The sequence below is a fragment of the Capsicum annuum genome, chromosome 9, assembly GCF_002878395.1.
Source record: "Capsicum annuum cultivar UCD-10X-F1 chromosome 9, UCD10Xv1.1, whole genome shotgun sequence".
In the NCBI taxonomy this organism is placed as follows: domain Eukaryota; kingdom Viridiplantae; phylum Streptophyta; class Magnoliopsida; order Solanales; family Solanaceae; genus Capsicum; species Capsicum annuum.
In genome coordinates, this window is record NC_061119.1 from 78263861 (window position 1) to 78275205 (window position 11345).

The 11345-nt window shown below is 34.9% G+C and overlaps 1 non-coding gene across 1 annotated transcript; it reads right to left on the reverse strand.

Moving 5' to 3' along the window:
* Positions 1 to 10872: 10872 nt before the first annotated feature.
* LOC124887494 lies at positions 10873 to 10983 on the reverse strand. The gene has a single exon (XR_007045267.1). It is a non-coding gene; the product is annotated as a small nucleolar RNA R71 (small nucleolar RNA).
* Between the last annotated feature and the right edge of the window lie 362 nt (positions 10984 to 11345).

Genomic DNA, 11345 nt, shown 5'->3' on the forward strand with positions numbered 1-11345 from the left:
TGCATCAAAGGAGGTTAAGTGCCAAAAGAAAGATTTTAAAAATGGTTAGGTGTTTTAGCAAGCTTATCATTACAAAAAGAAATAAAAATAGGCAATAAGGATCAAAGAGGTAAACTAGGAAATGATGTTAAGGTGGGAATTTGGCTATGTGATGGGTTAAAAATGGCCTCAGGTCATCCTCCAAACAAAGTTTGTCTAGGATTTCACTTTGAACAAACTTGGGGAAAGTTTTAGACTACACATATGTACAAGAATTATTCAAAAATCTCACCACACATGGCATCGTACTCATAGAGCAAAAAGTTAATCTCTCAACAAATTTGAGCAATTTGAGCTTAATTAGTTACTCCGAGTCAAGAACTCATCCTTGTAAAAGGAGAGCAGAAAATTGAATTTAATGGTCTCATTCAAAAGGAAGCTCAAAAACAACCTTGACCAATTTAAAAAAGAAAACTATATATTTTTTTGGTTTTTCTCAAAATCATTTCATTTCTTGCCAATGACATTTTGAAAGCATTTTTGAACTTTTGACTATTCCTAAACAATTAAACAAAAACTTGTGTGAATGCAAGACAACATTAGAATTATACTTCATGGGATTCTTTCATCACAACACTTAACATATTGCCCCTTTAGATCGTAAAACACTCCATCAAAACTAATAAGACCCTATACCCTTAAGAATGGCGTCACCCAATCTATAATAGGACAAGACAAACATCCTCATGTCTCTCTTACCATGGGAGCAATATTTGTCACCATTTTCAATAAAAGACCACTAGTTATCCCATATTCAAGATAAATTAGACTCAAATCTATCCTCCAAATATGATCACATAATGCTCCAAAAAAGTTCACATGAACCTTAACAAACATATAGGGCATTTCTCTCTTATTGACATTTTAACAAACATGTGGTGTGCATGAAAAGTAAGAGCTTGAAAAGAAAGAATAAAAACACATGTGAACAATCCAAATGCAATAATTCATCACCAAACACACCACTTGTAATCATACAAACTAAATTAAATTACCCACCACTTAATTAAGCAAACAAACCTTAAGTGGGTATTTCATCAAACACATGGTGTGCACTAGTGTATAGAAACAAGAATTTTGCAATTTAGCATTTGAGACAAGGAACACATTCTAAAATATTTATCCCAACAACCACACTCTACAAAATTAAGCTCTAATGAATTAAATTCAAACCAAAAGAAACAATGGAATGTGATTATCATTTGTATTTTAAAGATCATACCTTGTGAACTTACTTAAGAGAGGAAGGTGATGAAAAGAAAGTCCAATATACTTATCCAAGGTTTCATTCTTGAGTGAAAAGAAAGTCCAATATACTTATCCAAGGTTTCATTCTTGAGTTACCTATTCCAATTTGAGCTATTACCAACAAACACCCAAAACAAGAAAAAAATTGAACCAAAAACATTAGAAAACATCAAGAAAAATTCCTTGGGTTGCCTACCAAGAAATGCCTTAGTTAAAGTGGCGTTACGACATCTTTTGACAATCATTTATGTTTCCATTTGGAAGATTTGAATCAACAGCCCAACTTTAGATCAATACATCTTTTAGGCACTTTAGGCAAATATGAGGAAACAATGAAACATTTTCTATCTCTCCATTTAAAGACTTAAATATTTTACCTAACTTCATATCAAATTTCCTAACAGGTTCATTGGGTATCGATGAGAACATCAAGAATTCACTTATTACACATTGAATTTTGCATTTTTAGCCTTCAAGAGAGGGGCTTCATCTTTCCCTTTTGGAATGACAAACTCCAAAATGTAGGGATTTTTCTTCTCATCTCCAAAATTCATCATTTGCTTGGATGGTTCGAATTTCATCAAATCCACAAAGCATAATGTCCAAAAATGGTTGGAGTAAGGTTATTTTACCAATTTTGGAGTTGCATTCTTCTTGAAATTCTCACTTGAAAATGAACTAGAGCCTTCATAAAGAGTTTGCTTAGCTTTTTCTTTTGACTCTAATACCACTTCCTCAACTTTGGCATCTTCACTTATATTAGGTTTGGTTGGTTGGGAAATCACCGAGGATTCTTCAACATTGAGCTTATTTGGATAAGTAGGCATACCCATGGTATTTGAAAGATTATCCTCCATGCCCACTTCATCTATCCTTTCGATTAACTTTTTACATGCCCCCATAGCTTGATACAGGAGATGTATGTTATCTCTCATTGTTCCACCCGATCCAAGATAAGTTAAAGACTTGTTTCAATATCTATACCTGGCATATTGTTCTTCCTTTTTCTCATCTTAATCCCTATCAAACTCTTAAGAAGAACTAGAATTTGGGTTAGTATGATGAGGGGAAGAAGTATTTGGTCAATCACTCTAATATCCATCTTGACAACCATATAAAGAGCAATCGTACTCCCAATAGGATCGAGATGGTGATTTTATTTCTCTTCGAGAAGCATATCTACCATCTTATCGAAAGTGGAGTCCATCACAATATGGACATGGGTCGTCAAGATAGGATTTATAACTACCTAAATTATATATATCCTAAGATTACATAGAGAAAAGTAAACATGTTCAAAATCTACCTAACAAAAGAAAATCACAAACAAATATTTACAAGTTTGAATCTAAGCAAGTAAGATAAAATTCTAAACTAACTCAATGCACCAAATTGTTCCTCAACAATGGCGCCATTTCTAATAGTGCTCAACTTACATGTTAATTTAAGTGCAATACGTTCATCGTCAATATAATTACCCTACTTGAGTCGGGTTCAAATCCGTGAGGAACTATGTGACTGGAAAATAGGTAAGTTTAAAATAAAAAAACTTACTAAATCCAAACTTAGGTTACAAACTATTTTAGGGGTTTGAATATTTTCAAAGATATAACTATTGTGGGACTTCTAAAGGACTAACTCGAGGCTAAGAATAATTACAGTGCAATCAAATATGAATGGGTCTTTGGATTATACTTTCCTAGGAGGAAGTTATTCATGGGAACATGGTGATTTGGTGTAAATTTTACTTATTAATGATGTGGTAGGCTAGGTTGAAAGTTCTTAAGTCTAATTTGTCAACAAAGTCTCAAAGATGTCACTCATTGACCCTTTTGTGTACCTTATGAAGGTGTCAATTAAAGCTACCCAACACCCCAATGGGGCATCCCTATTTTTAGGAAGATGCCCAAAACATAGCCTACTCTCTATTAACCCTTATTTCTAAGACAGCAAAAAGATTGTAAATTACATATATTATTGTCCACTATTGCTTTGTCCCTCATAGCCCTTTTTCAAGGATGCCATGGGTTCCAAAAGTTCACTCACATCCCTCTTTCAAGAATGATATGAGCTTTTAAGAGTTAGGAATTTTCACCCATAAACCCATTTTGGGTGTTTTGGGTTTCACCCACAAATCCCATCTAATTAAACTAAGCAATAGTGAAATCTATCATCAATAAATTATAATCTACACAAATACATCTCAACACACACACTATTGCACCCTATTCTTACATAATCCCAAGAGGAAGAACTAGCAACTTATAAAGATAGTAAACAAAAATAGACCAAAGTTTCAATCAATTTAATTCATGAAAAATAAAGAGAATTCAAAGCACACCTTAAATTCTAATGAATCCTCAATGGGATTTGCCAATTCTTAACTTAGGAGTCACTCTAATGTCTTCTTAGCTCCATATTAGTATAAATTTATTCTCCAAGCTCTAAAGAAATACAAAAAGTGTAAACTAAGGATAGAATAATATGTAAGATAAAAGATGGATAGATGAAAAGTGAGTTCAAAACCCTTATTTAAGCCCCAATACCACATTTTCCAAATATTAAAAAAATGCCCTTGAAACTTTTCTGCTTTACCGCGGTCACAACTCCTATGATTGTGGTAGTCATAGCATGATCGCCCTTCGATTGACTTATTGATTGATCGCGATCACAACCCTTAGGCTGCGATTGCAGTAACTGAGCGTCGACTCCGGGGCTTACATTTTGGCTTTTCTCACATTTCATCTCTCTCACCTTCTTATTAGCTTATTTTTATCAAGGTTCCTTGCTTATCTTCTTATTTTAACTTTTACCTACACAAATGAGAATTAAGTAAGAAAGTAACAATAAATCAATGAAAAAGAAAGATAATTTAGGCTTAAAATATGCTAATAAATTGTAAAATTGATGACTTATCAAGTTTCTAGAGTTTTGGTCATCTCTAGTGCCATTTACATCCTTAGTTATTTAGTTTACATTGATGATTTATGACCTTCAACATAGATGGAGTTGATTGCTTAAGCCGTCAGCCTGTGGTTTATCCTTCGTTGTGATTTTTTTCTTCAATAATATTTAAATTTTGACTTTGGCATGATCCAGTAAAGATATATCTAATTCTGATGTAAGGTCAATTTGGGTATTTGGTCCTACTTCAGACTTGTTGGATCAATTTTGGATTTTATGCCTTGGAATGACGACTTAAAAGTTATGATAGAATTAGAATATGGATGCTCACCTATCTACAAGGTAGTTTTTGATAATTGTGATTGGGTGGCTCAACCTTGGTATAGATATTTAGTTAGGAGTTATAGAGCTTAGGTGCATCCTTCATTTCTAGATTTTTCTCAGTTAGGGTTTCATCTATAGGCTAGTTAAGCCTATATATTTGGTCTTCTTAAGTTTAGATGGATTGTGGTTGATAGGTGTTCAGAAGATAGTCTATTAGAATGGTATTGGTTCCTTCAGCCTTGACCTTAATTTTCAATTTTCATTAGATTTTTGGATGATCTACTCAGTGGGAGTAGCATGCTCGAGTTGGAAACATTATGACTTTATTCTCGACTGATGAGACATATTGGAGAAGATTATTTCATGGTGAGTGTGTGCTTTAGACTCCTAGATATCAGTTTTGAGGGCCATTTACACCAATTATAACATTAGAAATGGATTGCAAAACCTGGTCATCTGCATTTGTATGCCCAGGTAGCACCTTATGGGCTTATCCTTATGTTTACCCTCATGGATGTTGGTGGATAAACTTTAGTTCTTCAAGAATAGTATGATAAAGTTTCACGAATAGGTTTGGGGTGATACATTGGGTAGTTCAGAGTAGATAATGGGTTTAGAAAGGCAAATAAAGGTTGTATTTGGATGTTGGAGTTGTTCACATGGTTTATGCCTTGGATTTTCTTTGGCATGGTTGAGCTTTTAGTTGGTTGTGATGGTATCGGTGTAGTATTGGTATGTTATGGCTTAGATTTGCATGCATCAGCCTTCATCGATTCATTTGGAGACTGATTAGTTATGGAGGTTGAGTTTTGGCAGTTTGAGAAGTAAAGAAAGGAAGTTGGTTGATGAAAGGGATGCTTCTAGAAAAATCCTTAGAAGCATTGTCTTTTTTTTGGAGGTTATCTGGAGATTCATGCTTGGACCATCCATGCCCGGTACCTTATCCCTTTGAGCTTTCATGACCATTCTATCAATTAACTTTTGTGGATGAAATTCCATTTAGTAGTGGATATTGTAATGACTATTTAGGACATTTCTTTGATTTATGCATATTTTCAGCTTATCGAGTTTCCTTATAGTGGCTACCGGTCATTTATAACTTGCCAAAACTATTGATTCGGTTATCAGATAGTTTGTTCAGGTTTTAGACTCATTTTCCTATTTTAGAGCTTTTGCTGTTTAGGATTTGGTCTCGAACCAAAACTCTTAGTAGACAACCTTGAATGAGAAATCATATAGCGCCATCCACTCTAGAACATTGATTTTAGTCTAGGGGTACTATTAGTTTAGGTCTCGAGGCTTTCGTACTTGTTTTTGGCTATTGAGTGGATTATATAAAAAATGGAACTATAGGTGTTGACCCACATCTAGTTGAAATGATCTTGTATGAAATTTTCAATGGTTCCATTAAGTCTAGAACATTGAATTTGGTATGGTAGCATAGTTCATTTGCACTCTTGTTGTTTAGAACTAATATCAAGCACCCGGTCGGAGTCCGTTTGGACTTTGATAAATCTAATACCTAGCATTAGTTGGGTGATCGCTTAAGTGACACTTGGGTTGCTTAAGCAACCAACTTGGTCCCCTCCCCCAGTCGCTTAAGGAAAGACCTTGTCGCTTAAGCGAAGGCTTTTTAAGCCACATTGGGCCACTTAAGTAAAGGGCCACCTGTCATTATGGATAGCTTAAGTGATCTTTGGGTCACTTAAGCAATCATTTGATCACTTAATCAAATCCCATAAGTTTTATATCACCTTCTTCACCCAAATTTTCCAATTATTTTTGCAATCCATTTTCACCGTTTTTCATAGTTTTGGAAGAGGAAAAGTGTGGGCAATCATCCATTGAGCTGAGGTAAGTTAGTTCAACACTCCTTGGTCATTTTTCATTGCATTTCCTAGTTAAATTTCATCATATTCTTGTAAATTCTTTGAATTAGGTCCTACATTCCTACACTTTAAGGGCTGGTTTGAGACCCGATTTACGCTCTATTTGTGCTAAACTTTTGAGCTGACATTCCTTTACCTTTGAGGGACCCCCTGAAAGATTCAATTTTTTATTTCATAAGTGGGCCTCGTGGGTTAGTACTTAATACAAATTAGTTCAACACTCCTTCGTCATTTTTCATTACTTTTCCTAGTTAAATTCCATTATTTTCTTGTAAATTCTTTGAATTAGGTCCTAAATTCCTATACTTTAAGGGTTGGTTTGAGACCCGATTTATGCTCTATTTGTGCTAAACTTTTGAGCTGACATTCCTTTACCTTTGAGTGACCCCTTAAAATATTTAATTTTTGATTCCATATGTGGGCCTCGTGGGCCAGTACTTAATGCAAGTTTTGACCCTACCCTTTATATAGCAATATGGGTTTCATTTCACTCCTAATGACATATAGATTGCTATTTTGATAGTGTGTCAGTATTTTGGGATTGTGGAGCAAAGGCGGATGATTATGCATGATTCTTGAATTTGCTGTTTAGCATCAAGGTAGGCTTCTGTCAACTCTTCTACATGAGATACTATATTATATATGTTGCATATTGGAAAGGGATTTTAGGATGTGATTATAGGGAGAGCAATATGTCTTAGCCTAAATTATGAGTTTGGGAATAGAAGGGTGAATCGACCCTTAAGATGAAGTACTTATAATGCTTCTAGTCCTATTATCCTAGGTTACAAACATGTTAGACATAATTGAGGATAATACCCCTTTAGTATAAGGTATACTACTCAACTAAGTGGATTATGATTGTTCCCAAAATAATGATATGGTTATGCCAGTTATATATTATTGGACCTAAAGCCATGATTATGATATTAGTTGGACTTCGGGGGAGTGATTTATCCTTCTAAAGGACATGTTTTAGTATGTTGACGTTTAGATACTTGTAGTGTATTTCTTGGATACTGGTGAAGTCCTGACATAGATTCGATATATTCATGCTTACTAAATGGTACGATCCAACTATAAACATGGTTTGACTACTGTTTTCCATAAAAAGGTATTTATTTCGACTTTTAACTTTAAAACAGATTCATTAATAATAGGAATCATACCACTTTAATAAATGATTTATGAGATTTTGAGACAAAAAATGATGTTTTCGAAATTTGATTGAGATAGATTTTGATCCATGGCTTTACTATAATTATTTACTTTGATAGAGAGAGATACCAACCCTTTCTACACTTTGATGATAATTTAGTCTTGGAATCTACTATCACGACCTGATTTATGAGTTATGATGGCACTTACTAAATTCTGCCTTTAGGTAAGCCAAATCGTAGCCATGAGCTATTTACTTTGGGCTAACTAGGCGAAAAATGCCCCAAAGAGGGAGGAAAAGGCAATTCAATTCCTAATTAAGAAATGTAATAAATATAGTCTAAAAGGTAGTCATAACATAGAAAATCATCCCATGACCTGGTAGAGTCAGTACAAGTGCTACTACAATACACTATAAGTTCTAGAATAATCAATACAATCTGTCTTGAAACAAAAGACCAGACATAGATAAATAGAAGGAAATAGGCAAACTCCAACTCCTAGAGATCACCCTATCTCCAAAATCCAATACAACATGATCCCCGAATCAACGGCGACATCTAGTACTCGGATCTGCAACAAAAAGGTACAAAGTGTAGTATGAGTACCAAAACCATAGGTACTCCATAGGCATCAACAACCGACTGAGCTAAATCATGATATAGATATGTAAGATGCAAGATAACCTAACTAAGTCAAGGAAAAGGGCCAACCTGAGAATAACTCCAACAGTATACACGATTAAATACATATGCCAAAACAATTACATAAATAATCAAGCAATAATAATTACAAAGTTGGCCCCCATAATCCAATAACCGTGGAAAAGTAAATAACCAACACAGGCCCCAATAAGCCTGGAGGGTACAACAAGTAAAGTATAACCCAAACCACCATCATTTACCAACTTTCATGATCCAACTAGAATTTGTCCATGTTATGCCATACTATAGGAACTTTCCCATTATCGAACTTGAAACGATATCCTTATTATCAATATCATACTCCCCCACCAGGATTGAACCAGTACATGTATCATTATATTTATAATCAATATCCAAACTTAAATCGATAATTATATAATCAACTTACTAATCAATACCTAGACCTGAACTGTAAATATATTGTCAATATTGTAATCAATACCTAACTTGAATTGGTAAATATATCATCAGTATTGTATTTAATAGACGAACTCGAACCGATAATCATATAATCATTATCATGGCTAATATCCAGTCTCGAATTGATATAAATATATAATCAATATCATACAAAAGTTACCAAGGTTTAGGGGTTGTAGAGAAGAAAAGGAGAAATCAACCCTGGAAATAGAGGAATCTTACATCGAATTTGAAGGAAAAACGCACATGCGATCTTTACCTAAGCTTTCAAAAGCACGCACAATGCTATTCCTAAGTATTCCACTCCTCAGGGTTTAAGTCTCTTGAGAATGGATGAGATATGGGGAAAAAGGGATGAAATGGGATATTTATACCCTTCCCAAGTGCCCAGAAGTTGCAATTATGATTTGTTAATCACTATTTATGATACTCAGCTAAAGGACCAAAAGTTGCGTTTGAAACATCACCATTGCTATTAGAGATATTGGCAAGAGTTTACTTTTCCGACTAAGAATCTCACATTCACGACTCTTGCTAGTGGCTGCTAGATCGCTATCGCGATCGCTGGTGCACCAACACTAGTTTAGACTCTGCCAACTCCTTGGGATTTATCCAAAATCTCGTATATAAAACGAACTATGCTACGCTATAAAATTTGATGTTCCAAACACAATAGCATAGTGAAAATTTCCATTCGAGGTCATTTTGATGTAAAGTGGGCCCCACACCTAACTTGCCATTTTCTTAACTTCCGAGAAATAGCTCAAAATGATCCTGGGTGCCTTGAGACCCAGACCAAAGGTCCTCCTACTCAAAATTTGACATTCCAGAGCTGTTAGAATAGTCAGAGTTAGCATATGAGAGCATTTGACTAAAGTTTTTGACGTACGTCTCTTTTGAACCATCGAAGGCTCCAAAATAGGAAATTGGTTCTAAAAACCAAATGAACTGCCCAATAACCAAAATGACTATCCTAGAAGTCATAAATGACCTGTGGGTATAGAACATGGGAATAAACTAATTTTGGGTTTTTTCTTTTTATAAAATAAAGAATTGAACTTAGGACCAAGGACAGGGATGTACTTAAGAGCCTTAATTGATTTAAACGTAGGATGATAGCTTTAATACACTTAATTGGATTATTACATCCTCGCTCAAAGATGTAGTTGTAAGGTCCTAATTAGGTAAATGATTAGAGGTCGAGAGACCATGATCATGCAATTAACCCTACGAATCAACAACCAAGACAAGAAAGTTAACGAATGAAATTCAACAACATAGTATGATTATTCAAGGTGCTTCAAACGTAGGTTTTCTCCTATTGATTGTTCCAAGACTTTTATTTATGCATTATTACTTTAATTCCAAGTTAAAATATCCAAACCTCTCTTTTTGGTTACGCTTGCACCAATTGAAACTAAACTGTGAACTAGAATATAATAGTTTTTAGATCAAGTCTCTTCGGGATCTATACTTGGCTTTTATTAGACCACTTTTCTACTTCATAAGACCATTTACACTTGAATGTGCACTGTCAAGTTTTTGGCACCATTGATGGAGACTTGGTATTTGTCAATTGTTTATTATAATTCTATTTTTAGATTTATTTGGCATTTTTATGCTTGGTATTATTTTTGGTGTTTGTAAGAGACAGGTTCCTAAGTTTATTAGCTGGCAAGGGATCAGGAGTTTGTAGAACCAAGCTTAGAACCAAAGCAACTTTACCATCAACGTAGGAGAGAAGCAATCCTTCTCCCCAGAATTTCTTAAATCCAAGAAAGCCAAGACAATACCGTTTCTATGGTTGAACAATAAGCAGCTGGTAGGAAGGTTATGGAAGTGGCATCCCACTTCCAATGAACTTGACTTCCCCAATTCAAAGGCCGGTGGATGGGGGGAATTTTGAGTTGAAACATAATATGGTGTAACTTCTTATCAGCAGTGGACAGTTGGCAGGGCTTTCACACTAGGATCTATAAGTCCACTTGCAGACCTTCATTGAGCTTACTGATACATTCATTCCTATTGGGGTGACTCCAGATTATGTGAGGCTGACACTTTTTCCCCATTCACTTTTGGGGAAAGCTAAAAGGTCGTTGAATATAAAGCTGGCCAATTTAATCACATTATGGGATGACTTATCCAGAAAGTTCCTCATTAGATTCTTTCTATCAAGCAAGACTGTGAGACTTCGTAGTGAGATAGTGAGCTTTAAATAGAAGCCTGATAAAAACCTCTATCATGCTTGGGAATACTTCAAGGCTGTTTTTCGAGATTGTCCACATCACCAATAGTTTAAAGAGGTACTTACTCAGACTTTTGTAGAAGCTCTTGATCATAATACAAATATTTTCGTAGATTAGGCCACAGGTGGTCAAGCACTGGGATTGACTTATGATGAGCTATACACATTGCTGAACCATATAGCACAACGAAATCCAGATTGGCATAAAGATTCTAGAAGTGCCACAAAAAGAATTACGGGTGTATTGGAGGTGGACCAATTCACAGCCTTATCAACACAGATTTTTTGCACTACAAAATTTGATTAACATATCATTCAATAACATAAAATTAGGAGTAGCACAACCTACAACCACAATCAATGTAATCCAACAAGGTATAGGTTACTGTGAGGTATGCAAAAATAATAGTCATG